Genomic DNA, 7,217 nt, shown 5'->3' with positions numbered 1-7,217 from the left:
GGTGTGAGAGTCCTTGGGGGTGGGCCCCTGTGAGGTATGCAAAGGCAGATGTTTAATGGAGCCCATGACCCGGACTCCTGGTGATGACTCCAGCGGCAGGTGATGGTGGAGAACAGGGCGAGAGCCAGGACAGGGCCAGCGAGTGAGGACACGGTGGGCCTACAGGCCCCTATGGCTGGGACAGTAAGCCATCGGGCCCAGGAGGAAGCATAGGCCAGGGGGACTTCCGGAGGCCCGGAAGGCCAGAGTTTCAAGAAGGACGAGGTTGAGACCTAGCAAACCCTTCCAGGGAAGAGTCACTCCATAATTGTTCTTTTCCTCCGCATCTCCCCCCTCCTTCCATGATTCCGTCTGGTTTGCCCTGCTCATGCCGGCTCACCACGCACTGACCCGGAGCAGCGGGTCACGCCAAGGTCAGCCTGAGAGGAGACCCTGACGCTTTCCCGGCCTTTGCATCCTCCACGTTTGCCCGAGTTCTCAGGGCCTGTTCTTCGCGAGCTCGGGACCGTGTGGTCGCCGTTCTGTTCCCCCCGGCCACCTCCTCCCAGGCCTTTCCCCGCATCCCCGGACCCCAGCGCACTAAGCTCCAGGCCGCCCTGAGCCCGCGTGGCCCCCTCCATCCATCTCACCGTCCTGCATCCCACTAGTTCCCACTCCCCTCCTTGAGTTTCGCTCCAATCCTGCCGGCCTCACTTTGGCTGGACTGCGCCTCCCGTTCATCCGCACGCACCCGGGACGTCTCAAATGGCAATAGCGTGCAAAGAAGCACCCGGGCGCTGGCCGCACGCCGCACGCGTGAAACGCCCTGCCGCACCCCCGACCGTGAGACCTGGGGCCAGTCTGTTAAACTAGAGCACCGAATCCACGCAGGTGCTCTCCACCGTACAGAGTCGATGCGCTTAAAGCACTGAGCCGAGTGACTGAGGGCCCACGGCTCTCGGCAGACGCAGTCCGTCACCAATAATCAGCATCTTCACCGCCATCGTATCGATGCACCGATTTATGCGGCCTGATGTCTTGTCCGCCTTATTCACCGAAATGTAAACCCTGGGCGGGGGGGGCAGAAACTGAATCCATTCTGTTGAAAAACAAAAGTAAAAAAAGAAAATCGGCACAGGGGCTACACTATCTTAAGACTTCAATGCAAATTTGTGAAATATGTGATTCCCGTGTACTCCGTGTAAAAAATAACCCCGTTTGCAGAGGACCAAGCGTCCCCGCCACCAGAAAACACAAGGCGTGCGGTCACAAGGTCACACTGGCCTCTTCCACCCAGGGGCAGGATGACGAATCCAACCTCAGCAAATCCGGGATCAGCGACGATCTGGGCCTCTCTTACCTTCGCCTCCTGACCCCTCCTGTGCGTGAAGTCTCCACCGCACCCCCCCCCCCCCCCCGCCAGCGGGTGAGATGCCAGCCCCACGGTCTTGTGTAGCTCTGCCCTCCTCCTTGGACCCCCACATCTGGCCAATACCATTCACAGGAACAGCTATCAACATGACCGGTGAGGGTGGGGGTGACGGCAGCCGGAAAAATATTTATTTTTCATAAATAAAAACGATCATCCTACCTGACGCTAAGTTCTCCTTTAAACACCCCCGGGGAAGCCCGTCTGAAGGAACCATCCTGTGCTGAGATAAGAACAGAGGGAGCAGCATGGTGATTCGGGTATTTAAATCCCAACATTCATATTAATCATGCATTAATGGATTTTTAATGGTGATAATCTGTCACGCCATTTGTGTGTTACGAAAGGCAACCCCAGGCTTCTCCGTCCTTCTGGAGACTCGAGTTTTGAACTTGACAAGGGACAAGTCGCACAGACAGACGTCTGCAGGGCCAAAAGGTCCTTGATCCCTAAAGTTTTCTGCATCATCAGAAACTTCCCAGCTTACTCTGGCTCCTCTCCTATTTCTGTTACCGCTGAGGGAAAATAGAAACGATGTACTGAGTGAATCCCGCGTGCGGTAAGAGGGGAGAGCGGCCCTCACCAGGACATCAGGAGGGCGGGAATAGGGGACGGCACAGAAAAAAGCATCGGGTCGTTGTGACACGATCAGCCTTCGCTGACCATCGAGGGGGACAGAAGTGGCTCCGGCAGATGGAGTCACGTCTGTGTAGGTGCAGCTCGCAAGTTGTGTCTCTGACGCCTGGACCCTCCATACCCTGGCCCTGAGGCCAGGATGTTTTTTCATGGGCGGAGGTGTGCAGGCATTGGGAGCCTGGTGTCTGATGGGTCATGATATCAAGGGCGCGACCTACACCTTCAGCCTGGTTTATCCCAATTCAGTCCCAAAGCATACACCTTCCACGAGGCAAATGCTGTTCCTCTGCCCAGCCCCCAGGTCAATGACGCTGTGCTGTCGAAATATCAGCTGCAGCTTGTTTCCTACGTATTGTTGGCTAAAAGTAGCTTTTCTAGGTCGCCTGGGTGGCTCGGTCGGTTGAGCGTCCGGCTTCAGTTCAGGCCATGACCTCCCGGTTCGTGGGTTCGAGCTCCGTGTCGGGCTCTGTGCTGACGGCTTGGAACCTGGAGCCTGCTTTGATTCTGTGTCTCCCTGTCCCTCTCAGCCCCTCCCCTGCTCTCTCTCTCTCTCTCTCTCTGTCAAATAAATAGACATTAAACATTTTTTAATAAAACTAAATAAAAAAAATAAAAGTAGCCGTTCTTCAGTTTATCTCCATTCTTAAGCTGGATTTTCGTCCATCATCCAACCCACTCCGTCTCTCTTCCCACCTCTTTCAGTCACAGAAAAGACAGCATCCTTCTTAAAACCTGCTAAGGATTGTCACTCACATTCGAGATGGACCCGCTTTCCATAGCACCCTCTGGCCTGAGTGACCAGCTATTTCCGAGCCATTCATCTAGGTGCTTACAAGTATTATTTCAATCAATATTCCTAACGGCCGTGCAAAGTAAGCAATATTACTATCCCCGCTTTCTAGATGAGGTGATAGGGGTTTAGGTGACGTGAACAGGGTGGAAACGGGGTCTGATCTCCGGAGCACCTGCTGCTAAAGGTTACACAACACTGCCGCCCGGTGGCAGCGTGCAGAAATACAACTCGACCCAACAGGAACCAACCTCCAGGAGGAGGTGGGAGACCCAGAGGTAGGTCTTGCTTAAAGAGGCCCCTCTTTGGGGGTCGTGAGTCCAGCCCCGCTACCTCCAGGTTTCCCTGCTCAGTCTCACTATCCGGCTCTCCCTTAAGAAGACACTTACTGATTTCATCCCTTCGCGCTCGGGACAGCTAATGCAACCCTAAACACAGGGCCGCTCAGCTTGGTTATTCAAATCCTGCAGCAGCCTGGACAAAGGCATTTCCCTGAGCCTCTGAATCACCAGATCATGACGGGGCCTGGCCGGAGGCTGCAGCCAGCCGGCTGCCAGAGCCCACGACCACAGCACTGGCTCTGGCTGCCCGCGGCGGGAGCCAGAGGAAGCTGCCCTGCCCCCGCCCTGGAAGCCACCGGCAGCCAGGGGTCTAGCGGAGACTCCAAGTCCCAGCCTCCCCGACTCCAGGGAACCCAGGGAGCTTGGCCGAGGCCCCTGTCCCAGCTGCACCGCCGTCCACCTTCGCCCTCCGCCCGGTCTGCCCCCCGTGCCTCCTTCCAGGGGTCGCGAGCACACCTGCCCAGAGCCCTCCTCCAGCAAATCTTGTCTGCTTCTTGGGGAACCGGCCTGAGACAATATTCAGCTCTGGTTCCGCGGCATTTACAGAAACCGCCTCCTAAAATAAAGCCAGGACCGCAGCAGGAAGGCGCTTACCACAAGGGCACGTGCCAGAAGGTGGAAATAACATGAGTCGTGGACGGCGGGGGATGAGCCCTTGTCCTGCAGCGCTAGAAGCGGGCGGTGGTTTCACATTCGATGACGTCGTAATGGCCTTCGTGCCACCTGACTTGGCTGGCCTCCAATTTTTTAATCTCTCAGTGAAAGGGTCTCGTTACATGTTTTCTGTACCTTAAATACAGAGTCCAAAACTGTACCTTAAATCTGCACAGGGAAAACTCTCACTGTCTCTCCTAGAACGTTGTGTGTTCGTTTTGTTTTGGCCTTGAGCTGTGGATCCGGCGTCCCCTGCTGTGATTAGGGACTCGGGGCTTTCTGCCAGTGCCAGCATGGGAGTCGGGTAAGGCAAGGCTCAACTCTAGGAAACCCCTGGGGCAGTGACTTTTGATCCTCCTTTGGGGGGAAGCTCTCTTTTCAATGGCTACTAAACACGTTCGCCAGGAAACAGTCTGTTCAACCACATAGGCATGAAGGGTCTCGGCCTCAAAGCCTCCAGCTCTTCTGGAATAGTTTCCCACTAACCTTCCTTCCTTCTAGTTTCTTCTTCAATTCGAAACGCGGGCCATGAAAGCAGCAAAGACGATTGGTTAAGTGCGACATCTCGTTCTGAATCTTAAGGTTTGTAGAACTCGGCTTGCGACGTCCTGAGCAAAGGGTGAACTTAGGAGGGAAGTGGGGGAAAAAAGTAAAAGATAAAGTAATGTAAGAAATACAGTAGAAAGAAATTATGAGATAAAAGTTAAATTCGCTACGTTCGGCCAGTCTTGGCCTCACAGATGGGAAGGACAGAGAAGCTGTTCTCCAAAGGGATTATTTCCGTGTGTGGCTGTGGGACCCCTGAAAAAAGCAGGGCAGAGTCAGCTCACGGTGACACTGTGTTCCCATTTTCATGTCATAGGCTGGGTTCCTTCCCACTCTGCCCTCTGGGAAAGCGGAGGAGGAGGTCTCGTGATCCCTGAAGATTCCCAAGTTACAAGAGCGCCCTGTATGCTTGAGGGCAGATGGCAGGTCACCAAGGACAATGAATAAAACTCTACACTTATAAGATACAATCATTGCACGCAACCTCATTATCCTTGTACGGGGAGCAATCTGTAGGAGAGTGTGAATCAAGGCAAACGGCCCAAGGTTTCCTCTCTGGATTGCCTTTAATTTGGAAAGTACCTTAGGAGGCCAAAATGTAAAGGAAGCGTTAACCAGTGGGGTGTGTGTGCGTGTGTGTGTGTGTGCTGTTCATCGAAATACCTATAATTTCCAAACCAAAAGAAGTGGCTTTGTCCCTCTCCATTGAAAAGTTCGTCTTAAAGAGGTGGACCTTTAAACCCATCTCACCTGTAAAAATGTTCTGTCACAAAGGGGACTTCTATGGGACACATAGAACAGAAAGTGAACGGTGTCCCCAGAGTTTTGCAATATGATAGAGGCAGCGGGAGCAAAGAGGGTGCTTTGTCCAAAGACACACACGTCCTAAAGACACCCTTGCTTCTAACTCACAAACTAAGGAAGGAAATGACTGATGTGAAACCCTTAGATTGGTCTGGGTCTTACAATGCATTAAAATAAAGATTCTTGAGAAGGGAGAGCAAATGAGTATAGTCTGGCAATCCACTTGTCAGTATTTAACTTAGGAAACCCACATGTGAGCTCATACTTGAATACATGGCTCTTCATCCTAACGTAATTTTTTAATGTTTATTTATTTTTTGAGAAAGAGAGAAATAGAGCATGAGCAGGGGAGAAGCAGAGAGAGAGGGAGACACAGAATCCGAAGCAGGGTCCAGGCTCCCAGCTGTCAGCACAGAGCCCGACGCGGGGCTCGAACCCACGAACCATGAGATCATGACCTGAGCCGAAGTCAGATGCTTAACCGACTGAGCCACCCAGGTGCCCCCTAACACAATTCTAACAGTAAAATATGAAAACATGCCTGAACCCACAGAACTAAGAGACTAGCCACCACGGAGCCAGGCACGTCAGATTCTGGGGGGAGAACTAGATTTCACCTTTGCAACAGATGACCTAGAAGAAGGTCAGCTCGTAATACTGATTAGTGAACTTGCAGGTGCTTGAAAAGGTGCACCTCTAGAGTTGTGATTAGTGGAGAGAAATCCATTTGGAAGAACAATTTGCAGAGGCTTGCCACCGGATTCTGTTCCGATCAAGCTGTTTGTGTTTCCCTTGGAGCCGCAGAAAATACTCGACACACATGTTTGAAAACACAAAGAAGGAAGGGAAGCTTGCCTGTGTTGGTTAGCACAGTAGAAGTCTCAAATAACCTAAAAGGACTAGAAAAAAAACCAGGCACCAGAAGTTGGCAAAACCCATTTTCATCAAGTGAAGTTATGGAACCTGATCTGTGTAAGTGCCTGTCTGACCGGAGGAACTGCGTTAACAGTTCGGTGCCTATTTCCATATGGAATAGACAGGAAGCAACACACATAAATCCGTTTCAAGTGGATTGAAAACTTAAGAAAGACAGAGCCTTAAGACTTTTAGGAGAAGACATAAACCAGTAGCTTCACTGGCAGTTGGGCAGTGACGGATCCAGAATGAAAACCACGGAAAAAGAAGTTGATAAATTATATGGCATTAAAATCGGGACCGTCTGTTAATTAAAACATGTCAGAGAAAGTGGGAAGACCCAGCCAGAAACTGGAAGAAGGCGTGTGCAGGCCCGTAACGTACACAGAGGTCCCATAAATCTCGAAGAAGGAGGCCACGCAGCTCAACAGACAAATGAGCAAGGGGTGTGGGGGGCACAGGAGAAAACACAGCTGTGAGACTCACACATGAGCAGCTGTTCGACCTCAGTACAGGCCATCAAGGACATGAACACGTAAACCACGGTGGGGCCATATTTCCCCATCGGCAGAGACGCGAATACAGGTCTGACAAATCCAAATATGCTGAGGATGTGGCCACACGGAAAAGCTTATAACTGCAGGCTGTAACACGTCCACACAGCGTGTTTGGAGCATATTGTGGTGTTATCTATGAATTTGGGTTTTTTTTCCCCAGTTTTACTAAGATATAGCTGACAGGGTGCCTGGGTGGCTCAGTTGGTGAACCGTCCAACTCTTGATTTCAGCTCAGGTCATGATCTCACAGTTCGTGAGTTCGAGTCCTGCATCGGGCTCTGCACTGACAGCATGGAGCCTGCCTGGCATTCTCTCTTGTCCTCTTTCTCTGTCCCTCCCCTGCTTGCTCTCTCTCTCTCTCTCTCTCTCTCAAAATAAATAAATACACTTAAGAAGATAAAATTGACATAGTACTTATAAGTTTAATGCATATGGCATGATGATTTGATAGTTGGATGTTTTGTGAAACGATCACCTCAATAGGTCTATAACATCCATCACCTCACATGGTTACGATTTTTTTTCCTTGTGATGAGAACTCCTAAGCTCTCTCTTAGCAACTTTCA

At 51.5% G+C, this 7,217-nt stretch overlaps 1 long non-coding RNA gene across 1 annotated transcript; it reads right to left on the bottom strand.

The window, feature by feature from the left end:
* Positions 1–407: 407 nt before the first annotated feature.
* Positions 408–5,677, bottom strand: LOC131495740 (uncharacterized). Its single transcript, XR_009254089.1, has 3 exons — positions 4,316–5,677; positions 1,571–1,631; positions 408–1,078 (listed from the first exon to the last, which is right to left on the bottom strand). It is a non-coding gene; the product is annotated as an uncharacterized LOC131495740 (long non-coding RNA).
* Positions 5,678–7,217: the final 1,540 nt, after the last annotated feature.

The sequence above is a fragment of the Neofelis nebulosa genome, chromosome 15, assembly GCF_028018385.1.
Source record: "Neofelis nebulosa isolate mNeoNeb1 chromosome 15, mNeoNeb1.pri, whole genome shotgun sequence".
Classification (NCBI taxonomy): Eukaryota; Metazoa; Chordata; class Mammalia; order Carnivora; family Felidae; genus Neofelis; species Neofelis nebulosa.
The sequence above is the reverse complement of the archived record's forward strand: the minus strand, read 5'-3'. Positions and strand labels throughout refer to the sequence as shown.